The 16,450-nt window shown below is 38.8% G+C and overlaps 1 long non-coding RNA gene across 1 annotated transcript in view; it reads left to right on the plus strand.

Moving 5' to 3' along the window:
• Positions 1-16,139, plus strand: part of LOC132070226 (uncharacterized) — a 98,548-nt gene extending 82,409 nt beyond the window's left edge. Inside the window, exon 5 of the long non-coding RNA XR_009417913.1 lies at positions 13,725-16,139. This is a non-coding gene — a long non-coding RNA (uncharacterized LOC132070226). The remainder of the gene's footprint in view (positions 1-13,724) is intronic.
• The last annotated feature ends 311 nt before the right edge of the window (positions 16,140-16,450 follow it).

Here is a 16,450-nt window from a genome sequence, read left to right on the forward strand (position 1 = left end):
AATGTGACTGCAAAATTCTGTGATATTTCATTTTTCTCACTTGGAGTCTCTCTTAATAATATACAAACCTGTTCCTTTTCCTTCTAGTCACCTCACAGTCTTTTGTTAGAAGGATCATCTGTGCTTGTCTGATTCAAAGGAAGACCTTTGGCATCTATTTATATTCAGTGTTGGAGACAGGATGCTGAGCGAGAAGGCTCTTGGATTTAACCCATTATGGCCATTTTTATGTTACATGAGGGATTGAGAGTTACATTCCTCCTATTGCTGGTTTTCCTACAGGCATATCTTCTGCTAGCTTGGAAGCATGTGTTTTCAAAGTGCAGCACAGCTTTTGTGGAGAAAACTGGTGTGTTAAGGAGGATTTGCTCAATGTCTTTGTGTTGCTGTCACAAATTGCAGTTTTGGATCCTGGGAAGGCAAGACTGTACAGATGGATTTCATAAGGGAAACTGTGCCTTTCAAGCTGCCATTGCAACCTAATAATCAAAAATTAAGAAAAGATAGAAAAGATATCTGTATTCTCTGATGCCTACACCTCCCTAGGATTATGCTCAAGAACATATTCTTTTGAGGATATGCAAACAAAGTGCTTCCAGCCAACATTATGGGTCAAATTTACTTTATTACAAAAGTAGTTATGGTTTGGGGGCTGTTTTAAAGGTAAATGAGCATGGACATGGGAAGTTTATTTTCTGTCTGCACAATAATTCTTTAAGCTGCCTGGTAGCACATTTTGCTGGTCTCTTCCAGCCAGCTGGTGGGCTCCCAGGCAGAGTCTGTCACACGCTTGCGTCACATGGAATCCCCATGCACTTGCAAATGCTCTGATCCCTGGAGAGGCATGGCCCTTTGGGGGCTGAAATGCTCAATCCTTGTGCTGAGATGTTCTGCTTAGGAATTCAGGGCACAACGTAAACCTAGCTGTGGATCCTGCCATTCCACCTCTTCTTTTTTTTTTTCCCCTCCCTCTTTTTCATAAGTCCTGGATGTGATATGTTTCACAATGATATGTTTCATCTTATGTTGTTGCTCTCAAATTGCACGTGTGAGAACACAGCATCTCGGAAAAGATTTACAAACACGGGTGTGGTGACTGATGGCACTTTATTTGTGAAGGAAAAGGCATATGTTTGCCTTGTGGTGTGTGCATCACAATCCAGTGAAAAGTGAACTGACTACATCAGTAATAGGCACGTTATTTATCCCTTCCCCTCTCCAACCCCCACTAAAATAAAAGACAGGAAAATGCTGAATGCTATGTGGAGATAACATACAATTTATTGATTCTCTCTGTATGCTTTATGGCTATAATGGACTTTATGAAAACCCTAAGCCTGTCCATTTTATCTTTGTAAATAATTGACTGAGAACACTATTATAAATAGGGTAAGTGGAATGAGATACATGCAAGAGAAGACTGTACAAGTAATTATATGTATATGGTACATTTCAGCCTGTTTTGGCAAAGTTCAAATACATTTCTTCATAGTGTCTGAAAATTAGAGATCTAATTTTTTTGCCTTAAGTCTGTTGTCACAACTACCCTTAGCTCTACTGTAATTTGCATTTCAAGTGTACTGGAATCTCTGAGCACCGCCTCTCTGTTGTATGATTACTGTTAATACTTGATTTCACAGTTATTTACAGCCTTGATGTATTGCTTGACTGTTGCTAATATCTCATTTACTATTCTGACCACCCTGAACAGCCCTTCTACATGATACTTCCTGGAGTGTCTAGTCTTTTATCCCCTGGCTGTAGCTTCTAATTTCTCTCTGGCTGTAAAACAGTCTCATACCTTTGCAGCAGAAAGTATTTTACTTTTGTGCTGCAGAGCTCAGCAGAGATGCCAGGGAGGATAGCAGCGTTACTTCATAGTCAGAATATGGGGACCTTTAGTGTCCTAAGGAGCTGACTTGGAGAAGCCCAGGTTCATACAGCTCCTGGTTCCAACTAGGTGCAAGGCCATGTATATTCTGCCTGGGTTCTGGTTGCCACTGAAAGAATAACTCCATCCTCTTGCTAGTGGCATTCATTTCTCCTTGGCTTTTTGTGCTGGCACTTAGTTTACATGACTGCTAAATGAGCCAGATGAAGGATTGATCCTGCTGCAAACTAGTCTTGTATTTCTTCTGATTAGCTGTTTGGGACAGTTCCCTAATCTGCCTTAGGATGCAGCTGTGAAAGGCAAGTGTCAGCACAAACAAGGTGGAGGAACAAATGACCCAGCTCAGGAGGGAAAGAAGAAAGGACCATCACATCAGGCAGATGTCCTGATTTATGCTGCAGGTCTTGGTCTGCACACTCACTGGGATCTGGCAAATGGGAATTGCTGCCTTGCATGGGAGCAGGAGTCTGCCAAAAAAATGATTGTCAACATCACTCATCTTTAAATGGCAGAAGGTTCTGTCCCCCGATTCAGTCCCTATTGACAAGCTCTGTCTTTAAGACAGGAGATGGATGTGAAGTCTGGCACTCCAGGCTTTGTGAGCTGCTCATCCCTGCTGCAAGTACTCAGTGGTACAGGTTACATAAAGAATTCTCCACAATTTAAATTGGCATAAGTAAATGCCTTATACAAGAGAAGCATAACTATTCAAACTCTTAGGTAGAAGTGCCCGTAATATTTGCCAAACAAAAATGTAGATAGTTGGAATATCTGGTTTACCACATTCTGAAATTGGCCTTTGGGATCTCAGAATCTCTGATTTGGTCTTCCTAGTTTGGTGAGTTGGATTTCCACTTGGGAGATTCTTTCAGCAGAGCTTAGGTTTTAAACCAGATATATATTGAAGCCTCCTCAGGATCTGCCATGGGAGTTATATTCTAGATAAATCAGAATACCTTCTGTACTGCCAACTGCAATGGGAGAGAGTTAAGAGAGGTCTTTTAAGTAGGTAAGACCTCCCTCCAGGCTACTTTACTTTTCCTAGTCTGTCACAGGCCTTCCAAGGGTGTATTTCAGATTGTGACTTAAAGTTACCCCAACCCAACTTACCTGAAACCCAAGGCAGGCAGGCAGGCAGAAAACAGGCAATGTCACTTCATGGACAATAGATGATGTCTGAACTGAATAATAAATCCTGATAGAAATTTAATTTCCATTTACCTATTGAGTAAAATAGTTTTGGCAAGACAGAATCTGAACTACAGAGGGTTGCTGGTGGTGAAACAAAAGAAATGGGTGGCAAATGAAGTTTATGCTGTTGAATGGGTATGATGATTTTGGCAAAGTTGATCATGGCAAGCCCTGCAGAGCCTCACTCACTGGGCACTGATGGCTTCTGTTCTGACAAAGTTCTCTTCCTTTTGTGACACTTACCTTGGTTATCGAGCAAAATCTCAGCCACAGTTACAAGTAAATTCACATTAGAAACTGAAGTGAGAAAGCTTTCCAGAAACATGGTAATTAACTGAAAACTAGATACTTTTAATTTTAGCATGTTTATGTGAATCTATACATGTTAGTGGACAGAAATGCATGTCTAAATACTCTGAAGTTTGCCCTGGAGTGATGTGGTAATTACCTGGTTATGAGTTGTGCATGTTAATTTCTGCAGGTGATTTATCTGGTTTATCTGGCTTTTAAAGACATTATATTTTCCTTCTTTATTTTTTTTAATGCTCCTATTTTCACAACAGAGCACAGATAGCATTCCTATAATTATGAGTGCAGGCAAGAGTTGACAAGGAGAAGCAAGAGCTGAAGGTGAGGTAGCTCCTAGTTAATCTGTGGGGAGAGATAACTGGCAATGAGACGAAGAAGTGCAGAGATGTGGCCAGAGAGGCAAGCAGAAAGGATACTTTTATCAGCATTGTTTCAAAGCAGCTATTACAGTAAGTACTAAAAGAGGAAAAGAAGCAATTACAGTAGTGAAGTGTAACTGAATTTTGAAATGCCTTTTAATGATGTGCAGGACAGGAGCTACATCTTTACCTGAGCAACTGGGGCATGTTCTGGATGTGTCTAGCTCACCTGCTTTCAACAGAAACACAAAGACAGAGAAAAATTTTAGTTGAATTTGTAATTGAGAGCATGTGCTTAGGAATTTGTAAATAAGACTTATCATCAAAACTTTCAGTGTTATAAATATTGTTGATAGTGGGGCCTGGGCTAGGCACAAACCCCTTCCATTGTTAATGTGTTTGAGTCTGTTGTTTTGCCTGAAAAGTAACCAAAGATACAGAGCCTTTAATATTCATTGTTTTTTTCCTCTGAAAGATTCAGCTGGTTTGCTTTGCAATTGCTTTTGTGGAAGAAATGCTGCATTGTAACCAATTTCTGTGTGCAGTGTAAAATGTCAGGGACATTTCTGTTATTTAACCTGCAGACTCCTGCAGTATGGGATGAGGCAGAGTTTTTGAAGTAAGGCTATTTTGATGACTAACTTCTAAGAGATTTCAGGTTCAGCATATCCAAGTACAGTATATGCTTTCTTGTAGTTTGTTTTCTTTTTAATTTAAAGTTGAGGTGCATTTCAGACAGCAACAAAGGTGCATTAATTGAGGTATATTTTTTTTCACTACACTGCTATTTGTTTGGTCATTCTTTTGATGTGATAAATACACACACTGTTGACTCTGATCACTTTTGACATTGTTTGAAAATTCATGGGAAATACTAAATATCTCTTTGTTATCAAAATGCATATTTGAGTTAGAATTCAATTAAAATGTCATAATCAAAAATAGTTAAAGAAGCAAACTGCTCTGTGCACTGATTTAAAGGAAAAACTTTTAAAATAGAACTCTGTGGGGCTTTCTTAGATACATAGGCCTCTCTTCACTGTTGGTTGAGTTTATTTAAAGAGCTTTTCTAGTCACCTTTGAACCTAAATGATTTCTCCAGATGTACAGAAGTGAACAATGTAAAAATCTTGCTGCTTCAGCAGAACAGGATCCAGCTGGCAGGGAACTGGATCTGCAAGTCATTGGTTACAGCTGTGTTTCGATTTATGTGATGGTTGAAAAAATAAATTACTGGATTAAATGGCTAGAAAGAGGACTCTTTGTTTAGCCCTTGTGTGGGGACTGAAAGTGTTTATGGTGCTGTTTTCTTCAGAGCCTTTGCAAAGTAAGCTGGACAAATAGACTTATTCAAAACTTGTTTGAAATGTTGTGCATTCAGCTTTATTTCTTTACAGAAGAAACTGTATGTTTTTGTATAATGCTGTCAGCCAGCAACCATTCTTAAGGTCTCTTGGCCTTTGAAAGTGGCAGTAGCATTTTAGCAATGTCTTGTAGGCACTGCAGTTTATCACTGGAAGGCAGTTTCCTTTCGTTAAAGATTTTCAAATGCACTTCTTGGCATGAATGCAAATACATGTAGGGGCTCTGTCAAACTCATAACTTTTTAATGGGTTTAATATTTCAGCTTTGTATACCACTTACCTTTTGCTCTACATAATAGTGCTGATGTAATTGTAAATTGGGAGCACAATAATTTACAGAGCAGGCACAATGAAATCAGAAACTAATGCCAAGTGTTTGGATTATTGCTTATCTTATTTTAATGTTCTAACTATGGTGATTATGTCCTATTATCTGATATCCTGATTCTGCAAAGATTTACATGCTTAATTTTACTGAACTCTTCCACTTTGCTTGATAGGACTGAGTGCTGCATAGAGCCCATCACAGCTTTGTTACCTATTTTGATAAGAAATGTGTCAGGTTTTTTAAATCTTTATACAATCAGGGTCCTTTGAAATCCCATAAACTGCCTTTTCTACAGCAGATAGCTTGGGCTGAAGGAGTTGAGATTAACATCTTCCAGTGAAGTTCCTGTTCCATTGCAGTCACTGGACATGTTACCACTGGCTTCTCTTAGGATACATTTTCACTTTTTAAAGTGTATTTTAATGCTTTTACTTATAACCAATATCCCAAGTCCCACAAGTGATTTTTCTTAAGCAGTAAAACTCTTGCTAGTAATGCTAGTGAAGTGATATGCTACCAAGTGTGAACAAAAGTTTTGATATTAGACCAACAGGAGGCTTCTTGCAGGAGCTATGGAGAGCAAAATAATAGCATAGAACTTTCAGTGATGGCAGACAGTGAGCTTATAGTGAATTTTTTAAAGATTTAGCTGGCTTTCAGCATAATAGTTTGCAAAGCCAGGAGCTTTTCAGCACTTATATCTGTTTATTCAGCAATATTTCCTAGTAATTATTTTAGGCTGAACATTAGTTTCTTTTTGCAGTCATAAAGCTGTAGCTGTAGCCAAGTATCAGTTACATCCTATTTATTAAAACATTTCTAAAATGGTCCATAAATGTGGAAAATTATGGTTGTGATTAGATCACAACTGTTATTCTATCAAGATCCAATTACTTTTTTAAAAAAGAGTTTGCACAAATTGTTTTCAAAAGATTGCCTTTTTAAAATCCTACAAAGAGCTGACCAAGAAGAGCTAAATACCAGAACAGGAGTTCCAAGGCAAAAATGAAATCAAACAAGTTGGCCAAGTTCCATCATAAGCCACCCTCAGAAATACCAGAGAGAGGCTTAAAATATTTTAAATAGAATATTTCCCCTCCCCCCTTTTCTTTTTTTGTTGTCCCCGAGCAGCATTATTACATTAGGAGCCATGCGACAGAAAGTCGTGGTGATGCAGAATAAATAACCATAATGTATCAAAAGCAGACAAAGGTGTGATTGATCTGTCTGGAATTGGCAGACTCTTTCGCTGTGTCAGGCTGTTTCTTTGATCAATGAAGGTATAGCCTCTGACCTTTAAAAAAAATCAATGAGATTGATTGAAAGGAGAGAGAGAGAACTATGAGAATGCAGGATAGCTTTAACCTTCACTGTCTAGAAAATTTAAAATATTCCGGTTTTGCAGGCATTGAACCTATTTTGTATTTTCTTCTTAGAATGCTTTCCTTTTCTCCAGACTGCTTTTGAAACCTCTAAAAACAACACTGTAGAAATGTTGTGTCTGAATGTTTCTCACAAATGTTTATCTTCAGATTGCATTGTTAAGAAAACAGGAGTGTTTTGTCCTACAGCAGAATTTTGTACATTCTCATAGTGTTTGCAGCATGTACCAAATACCTTTAATTTCCTTTTACAAACTCGGACTTTTATGTGGCAAATACACACCTCAGAGTCAGTCCTCAGAGAAATTGTTCAGGTAATTTCAGAAACATTATCCACCCAAATAAAGGGACTTGTATTGCCCTATTTCAGGATCAGACCCACTGGCGATTGCAACAATAGTGTAACCAACATGGAGGGGTGACTTCTGGGAATAGACAGCCTATTTTGGTGATATAGTTCTATGTAATATCGTGTTTTTATCAATTATGTGTGTCTGTGTGTGCAGGTATATCTATAAGTCAGAGAACAGTAAAAATGTCATACTGGAAAATTTACAAAGCAGGATTTTTACAATAGTGCTTGGCACATTACATCTTTCTTGTTGAACAGACTACAAATGCAGACCTGGCAGTTTAGGGGAAAACAGGTTTTAAACAGTTGGAATTTCATTTTAGTACTGGGCCCTTCCTTTCCTCACATTGTGCCGATGCTATATTAAGTAGTAACACAAAGCACTCAGTGAAGTAAGTATAAAAATTATTCATAAATAGAAAAGTCAATTCATTCATTACTTCTTGCTCTCACAGCTGAAGGAAACATAGGTCAAAAAAGTATGCATATCACAGTGGTTTGTTTTCACATACAACTACTTTTTTTAATTGAAAGTGTTGGCAAAATCAAGGTCTATTGAATAGAATTCACATAAAAAGTAATTCAAACTGCAATAATTTCCGCTGCCATGTCTGTGTTTTAATAAAGGGCAGGTAAATTGACAAGTCAGCAAGGAGATGGCATAATAGCATTTCTTGAGTAAGACGGAGCTTGCGTAGGAAGAGAAGGATATTGCTGTTTCTCTGTAATTTTATTTCTGTGATTTCCTTTCTGTAATAGATTGTGTAGGCTATATATATATTCAATACTTTATGATCAGGTGGGAATTACAGTTGAGTTAAAAAAGGCAGTTACTAAATTACAAGAAGAATTCTGGACGTAGCATTTCTAGACAAGAAAATAGAAGGTTAGATTTTTTTTATGGCAAATCTGGGGCTAAATAACTGTGGGACTTTTCTGAAGTCTTTATCCCCTTGCTGTTCATCAGTGAGGTGAGAAGGTGTTAGAGACAATCACACAGAGCTATGGTGTAGGTCATTCCAACTAGGCACAAGTCATTCTAACAGTGTTACTCTTTTAAGTCATTTAAATGCTACATTAAGAGAATCTTTTTTTATGAATATCCTTTCCATGTGCACTGTGATGAAGAAACTTTTACTTCTAGAAAAGGAAAAGGGATGAGTGTGTTATGAATCAGTTTGAGCACACTGAGGATCTGAAGATGAGAACTGTAAAATCAGAATAACATTTGCTATTAGTGCATTCCTCTCTTCCCATTAGATACCTTCTGATTTTGCTCCAATGGTATCTAATTCTTCTTACCACATTCCCTAACATTACTATCTGTTATTCCAGAGTCCTTATCTGTCACACAAAGTTTGCATTAATACTGCAAATCACCTCACTCTCGCTGTTTAAGAAACAAAAGGCTGATCCTGTATTTGAGCAGGTTCTCATATCTGACATGCATGTCCAGTCTCACCTCTCCTCCCTCTCCGTCCAGAAGTAATAATCCAGGAAATGTCTTCTTTCTTCTCTCTCTCTTTTTTTAAAATTTTTTATTATTATTATTTTTGGGGCTTTCAGCAATGGCTGCTCCCCTTTCTGTTCCTCACAGACACAAACTGCATCTTTCCAGTGTGGATGTGGATGCTGTCCCCTTGTGGATGATGCTCACAGTCTGAGCTGCTGCCTGCAAAACTGAGCAGTGCCCTTCAGCCAGTTTAAGGTGGTGTCTGGTGCAGTGCATTCATTTAGCATGACTAAAGGACAAAATTAAGGTTCTTTTTGTTTCTCATCCCCCTGCCAGCTACATCTTTCCCAGAAAAGAGGCAAAGCTGAGGTCATTTTTTTTCCATCTGTGAGGGGTCAGTGACTGCAACCAAGCTGTTCCTGGCTGAGGTATAAGCCTGTTAAAAAGCACCTATGCTAGCAGCTGAATCATTTTCGAGACCAATTTTTTATATTTCTCCTAATGAAAACAGCGGGTCATTAAATCCAGCAGTGGATCTCCAATTATAACCTGGTTTGGACAGCATGGAGCCCTGCCCAGACAGACCCCCGACCTCAGCCTTTGCTGTGAGATCTGTGTTTGCTGCCCCTGTCCCAGACCCACTGCTGGCATCTCCAGGAGCACAAATTCCCCCCCCAAAATACCATTACCACAGCTAATTCTGCTATTTGGTATTCTCAGTGCTGCCTGGAGTGGGGCTGTGCATGCTGTCTGTCCAGATGAGAAGCAGATCTATGGTTAAAAAAGGTGTGGTTCTGCTTGGAAGCAGAGGCAGTGTGTGCAGGCAGTGATGTAAGTGTAAATGTACCAGGGTTTTCTTACTTGACTATTATTTAAGTCTAAGAGAAGAAATCAGACTTAAGAGACCTGAATTCTGGATACCTGCTTCCTGTATTCTTTCTTTCCTCCTAACAAAATCAGAGACAGATATGTGAGAACTGCTGTGGCATTTTAATGAAAAGCTCTTAGATCTTTTCCTGCACAGGAATTAAAAAAAAAAAAAAGAGTTTAATGGTTGATATTTAATCTTCATACAGTAAATAATAATTACAGGCAAGAATTTAAAGTGGTTCTGCTCATAGTCAAGCCTGATGGTTCTTTTCTCCTTGCATTGCATGAGGATTTACTGTACTGTGGATGCAAAATGTAAATGATGGGCAATTCTGTGAAATTCAGACATGCACACAAAGCTGTCTTTCCAACTTTTTCACACTTACCTTCAAACTGAAAATGGATTTTCCTGGTGGCTGATTAACCAGAAATGAGTTGTTTCTAACTAGGTTGTGGGGAGGAGGGTTCTGTAATATTGGATTAGTGAAAGGAGTGAACAGCTTCAGTTTAATTCAACTAGTCTTCTATTTTTAATCTCCAAGGAAACAGCTGAGTTGAATGTTAATTAAACAGCAGTCTTTGATCCACCCAGCCACTCCCGGAGGCATAATAATAATATATAAGTGCACAGCAGCACATATATAATAGGTACACTTAAAGGAGTGCATCTAATCTTGCCATATTCACATTTAAAACATTTCTTGCTGACCCACTCTGATGTTATTTAAATAGGGAAAGGAAAAAAGAAGAGAAAATGCTAAGCTAAACTTTGTTGGTCTGAAGGTAGGGCAGCAGAGCTAGCGTGAGTTCCTATTATGAGGATGTATAAGGGTTAATGATTAGAAGAGTGGAATCAGGAAAGACCTTAAGCCCAGATCTATGACAGTGGTAATTGAGCTGATTGATTACGACATCTCGTTTCAGACGACTATTGATTTAATCTAGTCTGCAGTCCCATTGGCCCCAGAGGTGCTCCCGAGTAAGGCTCAGCACTTGAACCTGGGTACTCTTCCCTACTCACCGTCTGGATATAAATTTCCAGAATCTGCAACCATTTATAATTTTCACTCATCTTCATCCTTTTATTCAGAAGCCTCTAATTTCATCAGGCTAATGTTTTTAACCATTGAGGGAAGAGGCACAGGGAAAATGAAGTGGCACAGACTGAAAAGGGTGGGTTTTAAAAAAAAAAAAGGCAAGGCAGAGAGCCGGGGCTCTGTGGCCAGTATTTGCATCTGTTGTCTCTGATTCGCAGAGCTAGCAAAGGCTGCTTTTGGAGGCAGTCCACAAAGCTGGGCTATCAGTAGGCAGTTTGCTGTACGTGCACGTTCAATTATTAAAATAGTAGACTTTTTTTTTCTTTCTGATAGCCATAGTGAGGTCATGACATTAATTTATCCAGGGTATTGTGGGTAACTATACAGAAAAAAAGCATAAAGGGCACAGATGCTGGAGCAGCAAAAAATGGATGGGTCTGAGCAAAAGGAGATTAAGAGGCGATGACCAATCTAATGTACGTATAGCAGTAAGAAGCCGGCATCCGTCACAGACTGTTGATGGCAATAAGTATTTTAAGCCATGCTGTGCATGTGGTAATTTTTTTTTTTTTCATATACCTCAGTAACTGCTAAGCTGAATGCTGTAATCCTGTATTTTTTCAGTTTCCCAAATCTGATTTTGGTCTTGTTTTTGTTGTCTCATGCTTGGCGTTCTTCGCTCGCTCTCTGTATGTGGGTGTGTGTCTGTCTCCGTCTCTCCCTTTCTCTGAGATTACAAACTTAACTGTTTCCTAATTGTCTACTTTCCTCCATCCTTTTCCTAAGAAATCAATCACCATTGCCACAACTGGTCCCAAGCGCGCACTAGCTGGGCTTAGGGCGTGTACCTGGCGTTTTGGCTTCCTTCCTTTACTCTGGGGCTGTGTGGTATTTTCTTTTTGGACCTTCCCTGCGAGAGGATGCCCTTCCCGTTGGCTGCTGCTGCCGTAAGGTTGCCAAAAGGGCTACCTGAGCTGGGACTGCAGCGCTGCATCCTGGGACCTGCCCGCCTGGCTACGCCGAGGGCTTCCACAGCACCAGGCAGCTCAGAGAATTGGCTGGTGAATTGCGTATCACCTGTCCCCCTCCTCTGTTAAATAATTTCTATACCGCGAATCACAGTGGTGTGGTATTGTCTGGAAAAGTAATTCCCAAATACTGTTGGCGTAAAAAAGGGAAAAGCCGAAAGACTGTCAACACCGTAAGCCATTAAAGTCCCTTGCCTTAAGAACAAAGGAACAAGGTAAAAATGCACACAATGATTAAGGTCTGTGGATTTTCATAGCCTGTCAGACAACTTGTGCCTGTGTTTCAGTTATCAGCCTTTGTGCTTTGTATTGTCTTGTATATTTTCTATACGTGTCTTCAGTTTCTGTTTGTGTGTGTGTATTTGGTATGTATGTATGTGTTCAGACTTCTCTACCAAAACGGAGCAAATATCGTACAGAAAAATACACAAGTGGGGCTCAAACATGCATTTTCAGTACTCAGTGTGGTGGTGCGGGTGTATTGCCATTGTTCTCTTGCAGTGCTCCCTTTGATACAGGCAGCTTCTATTTGTTTATTTTATTCTAACTAAGAAGTCTAAAATAAAAGAAAAAGAGGGAAAAAATTGCTTAGTCCAGTTAAATGCCAATTGAAGCCCAGAAACTCACGATTTCAGCACAGTGAATGGTGATTCAGACCCTGGCAGGGTTTTGGCTATGAGACAATTCCTACTTATAAAGAGTACAATGAAGGGGGGAGGAAGATAGCATTAATTTTGAAGAAGATTAATATTAGTCTTTTAATGTTCATTATTTTCTGAAGAAGTGGATCCTTGTAGCTTTTGAGAGCTAGTGTGTCCTTCCCACTGGTATTTATTCGAGCAGAGGAAAAAATGAAGAAGGCGTAGAATAAACTCCTAAGACTGTTCAAGAATTACTGGCATTATTTCTCTCTACATCACGTGTGAGCCTGGGTTGCCTGCTATTCCTGAGGCAGAGGATCGAGGATGAAAGTCTGTGTGTCAGAGCCTGTTTTCACAACTGCATTTGGAGATCTGTCTTATTGATTAGGAAAAAAAGGGGGTGGGAATAGGAGTGTGAGGTGAGGGGAGGACCGACTGACTACTGGCTTATTGCAGCTCAAGACATTTTCTTCCGGAAAGATGTCAAACAACTGAGACACAGCAACAGAGGAAGTAGAAAGGTGGAAAAATAAGAAGAGGGACCCTTTGGAAGAAATGAAGGCATTCCTTATGAGAGCCTTGAGGTGTTTTTTTTGTTTTTTTCTTTTTTTCTTCTAACATCTGACCCACAAGGGCTAGAGTGACAGCGTCATGCAAATGCTGCAGTCCAGCAGGTCTGAGAGAGGGTGGATGCTAGAGAGTGAGTTAATGTTAATGATGAGTGCAGTGAAAATACCAGCCGATACCACCCCCTCCACACACAACTGCTCTGAGTCAGCATCCGCTGCTTTGCCGTGCCTTTCTGTGCCTGTGTGTGTGTGTGAGTGTGTGTGTGCGCATGTGTGTGTGTGTGTGTGTGTGTGAGTGTGTGCTGTGACCGTGTGTGTGTGTGTGTGTGTGCATGGAAGGTAAAGCCAGTCAGTCAGTGAGAAGCAAAGGTACGTTCGAGAGCAACTAAAATCTGACTGATTTCCATCTTCAGAGCATCAGATGTATTCCCTAAAGAGGATGGGTCTATGCGATGGGGGTGGTATAATTATGTTAATGTCATATTTATAGAGGGGAGAGATTTTTCATTCTAATTATTGATTTGAAAGCTGTGGTCAAAATTGTTTGTTAAATCCTGATCAGCTTTAAAAAAAGAAATTTAATGAATTCTAGGGACTGCTATACATATATATCTCTCTCATATATGTATATATATTTTTTGTTTCATTTAACTATTTTGTGTCTGAGGCATAACTGATTGAATGGTGCACAGTGACAAAGGAACGGCTCTTATATAATGTTGCATTATATCATCAGCTGAAGTAATATTGTAAATAATCCAAAATGTTCTGAAATCTGAAGTATCAGTCTGGAAGGGAGGGTGAAGGGCAGGGGTGGGGGTGGGGGGCACTGGCAAATCTTTTCTTCGGCAGAGCACTCTGTACAGCTTTCTTGTAAATGGATGGTTCACCTGTTCGACCAGCAGAGATTCTAATTCTTCCCCCCCTTCTCTTTTTTTTCCTTTTTAAAGCTGAACGGCTTCCCGAAGAGCTCTGAGTTTTCTATGCCAGATTCTGCTCCAGTGGCTAGGACCTTTATGGCTGCTGTTTCTTTTGCTCTGGGATCTGATGGAGGAAAAAAAAAAAAGCCACGATGGATCCTGTCCCTAAAGTAGAAATTTTCTTTTTCATTCTGCAAACAAGGCTAAAGATCGGAGGAGAATGAATGCAAAAGTAATTCAGGATTGTGGTCGTGCCATTAAAAGTGTTCGGCTTCAGAACAAAATTATTTGGGAAATCCGAGCAATTCTTTCTACTGTATCGACAGTATTTGAAAGTTATGTGTGCTTTGAGTAATCTGGTTCAAGTGACAACAATCTCTGCATGTCATTGTTTTCTGCAGCTTATGGAGTGAAGGCTAGTTTTGCCATTGGAAAGGAAGAAGCTTTTTCTAGCAGTCTGTAGAAGGATTAAATGTTGAACGTGGGGAAGAGGCAAAAAGTGAATACACGCCCAAAGGTTATCCTTGCATCGTGGATGGGTTTAAAGTACTCTGTAACCCAGGGCCCACCTGAACAGCAGGACTAAAAGTATACCGGGGAAATATTTCAATTAGAACCCCCTTAACAAGCATTTAATCCTTCTTTCAGGCATTAAGGAAACAGAATAAAATTGTTACTGTACAAATCTGCTGGAAGCAGATTTTAACCCATTTGTAGACGCTTCCCTCTGATGCATCATAGTAACATAGCTACTTGTGAGACAAGGCAGAGAAGATTTTTATCCTGTGTTCTTTGTTTTTTCTTTTCAAAAGTTAAGGACCATACTCTCAGAAAAGTCTGTTCGGTCAGCTGATACATTGTTTGAATGTATGTATGCGTCTTGCCTGCTTATTTGATCTTTTCTGCCCCCTACTTGAAACTGTGGTTTGTTTATTTGGGGGGAAGGATGTGGTGTTGATTTGGTGGGGGGACGGGACATTGGTTTTAGGGTTTCTTTTGGGTTTGGGGTTTTTTTTCTATTTAACAATAGCAATGAAAGTTTTGGTGACAGCGATTATGACTACTAAACAATTCAGTTTATTGGAAGACGAATTCTTCTGGATCATATTGGACTTTTCCTAGTCCCTGAGACCCTAACTTGTGAGGTTTTTTAGCAACAATCACAAGTCAGGCTCTTGGGACCTAGGCGGAGGGGAACCAGCAGCTTTGGACTGTGTTTGTTTCTCTGCAGAATTTAGAGAACCAAAGGAGCTTTCCTTGCCTGGAAGGGTAAAAAGGAAAATACAACTATTTTAAATGTTAAGCATCAGAACTGTTCCTAAAAAAGAAAAAAAAAAGAAAAAACATCCGAATAACTGTTACTCATTGTGCAGCATTGGGATGTTACATTTTTATATGTTTAGAAAACTGGACTAGATGTCATGTAACATTTAGAATTATAATTTAACCTGGATGTTTGTTCGCACGAAAAAACTCCCCCCAAACAATAAAAACAACAAAACTCCCATTCAAAACAGATACTAAAATATATAAAATATTTCCAACTATAATATTAATACTATTACTATTATTATTATTATTATTGCGGACAATTCTGATAAATAATTACCAAAAAGAATATATTCATCCTTACTGTTCAAGCATCAATTGACTTTTAAAACATTAAACATAAACACTGATGTTTGAGGCCTAGAAAACATTCATTCTATTGTTTGAATAATGATTTCAGTCTACAGGAAAACTGTTGCTTAGCTTTTCCTGTAACATGGAACAAAGAGTATTTTGTACTTAGTTGCCACCCTTTTTCTTTGACCAAATGAGAACACAATATGTCATTTAAAATATTCTCTCATTTAATTTACATTTTAATCTGAAAGAGAATATTGGTTTAAAAATCATGCTACAGCATTAACAGCCCTCTGCACTCAGAAACATATTTCTTGTACCTGTTCAATTTAAAGCAAACCCACAATACTCTAATCACTGGACTCAACTTGTAACTTCTCCATCACTTCTTATATTTTTTTATCCCTCTGAAAATAACCAGTGTGAGCTGTAGCTTGTCCCTCATGTGTTAAGTTCTTCACTGACTTTGCATAAGGAGATTCACAGGCACATGAGTTATTCTGCACTGCTTATTTTTCTCAAACATCTGATCTAAAACACGTCATCTGATTTGTATTTCTTAATATTTTATAGGTGAGTTAGTTCTGAGTCATTTTTCTCTGTTTCCTGTGTCTAACCAAGATGCTGAAGGATTTTGTTGATACATCAGACTTCACTGAAACAAAGGCTTCACACAGATCAGGCATCTAAACTATTTGTTCATTTCAAAAGTGGTATTTTGGCTACAGTATATTTTTTCCACTTGTGTGGGAGGAATTGTGTTTTATTGTAAGCATCAACACTATTGTTAAAATAAATTGTTCTTATCTGTTAGTATAATACTTTTTCTTCTTGTCTTGTTTTCTTAAGAGACAGAAACTATGCTCAGTACATAGTTTTCAAGTTGCTCAAGATATAATTAGTCTTTAAATAGTCATAAAAAATATTGCCTTAGCAATTACAATGATGATACTGTTCCTGTAAATATGTAATTCTTTTCTTCGTAAACTGTCAGTCCCACATGCTAAGAACACCCAAAAGAGCTACTTGCAAAAATTCAGATGCAGAGGTAACCTTTTTAACACAAATGTTATATTCAATGTTGATTTCGGTTTAGGAAATATTGGAAAAGTAGATTGGAATGTGTATAG

The sequence above is a fragment of the Ammospiza nelsoni genome, chromosome 2 (genome assembly GCF_027579445.1).
Source record: "Ammospiza nelsoni isolate bAmmNel1 chromosome 2, bAmmNel1.pri, whole genome shotgun sequence".
Taxonomy (NCBI): Eukaryota; Metazoa; Chordata; class Aves; order Passeriformes; family Passerellidae; genus Ammospiza; species Ammospiza nelsoni.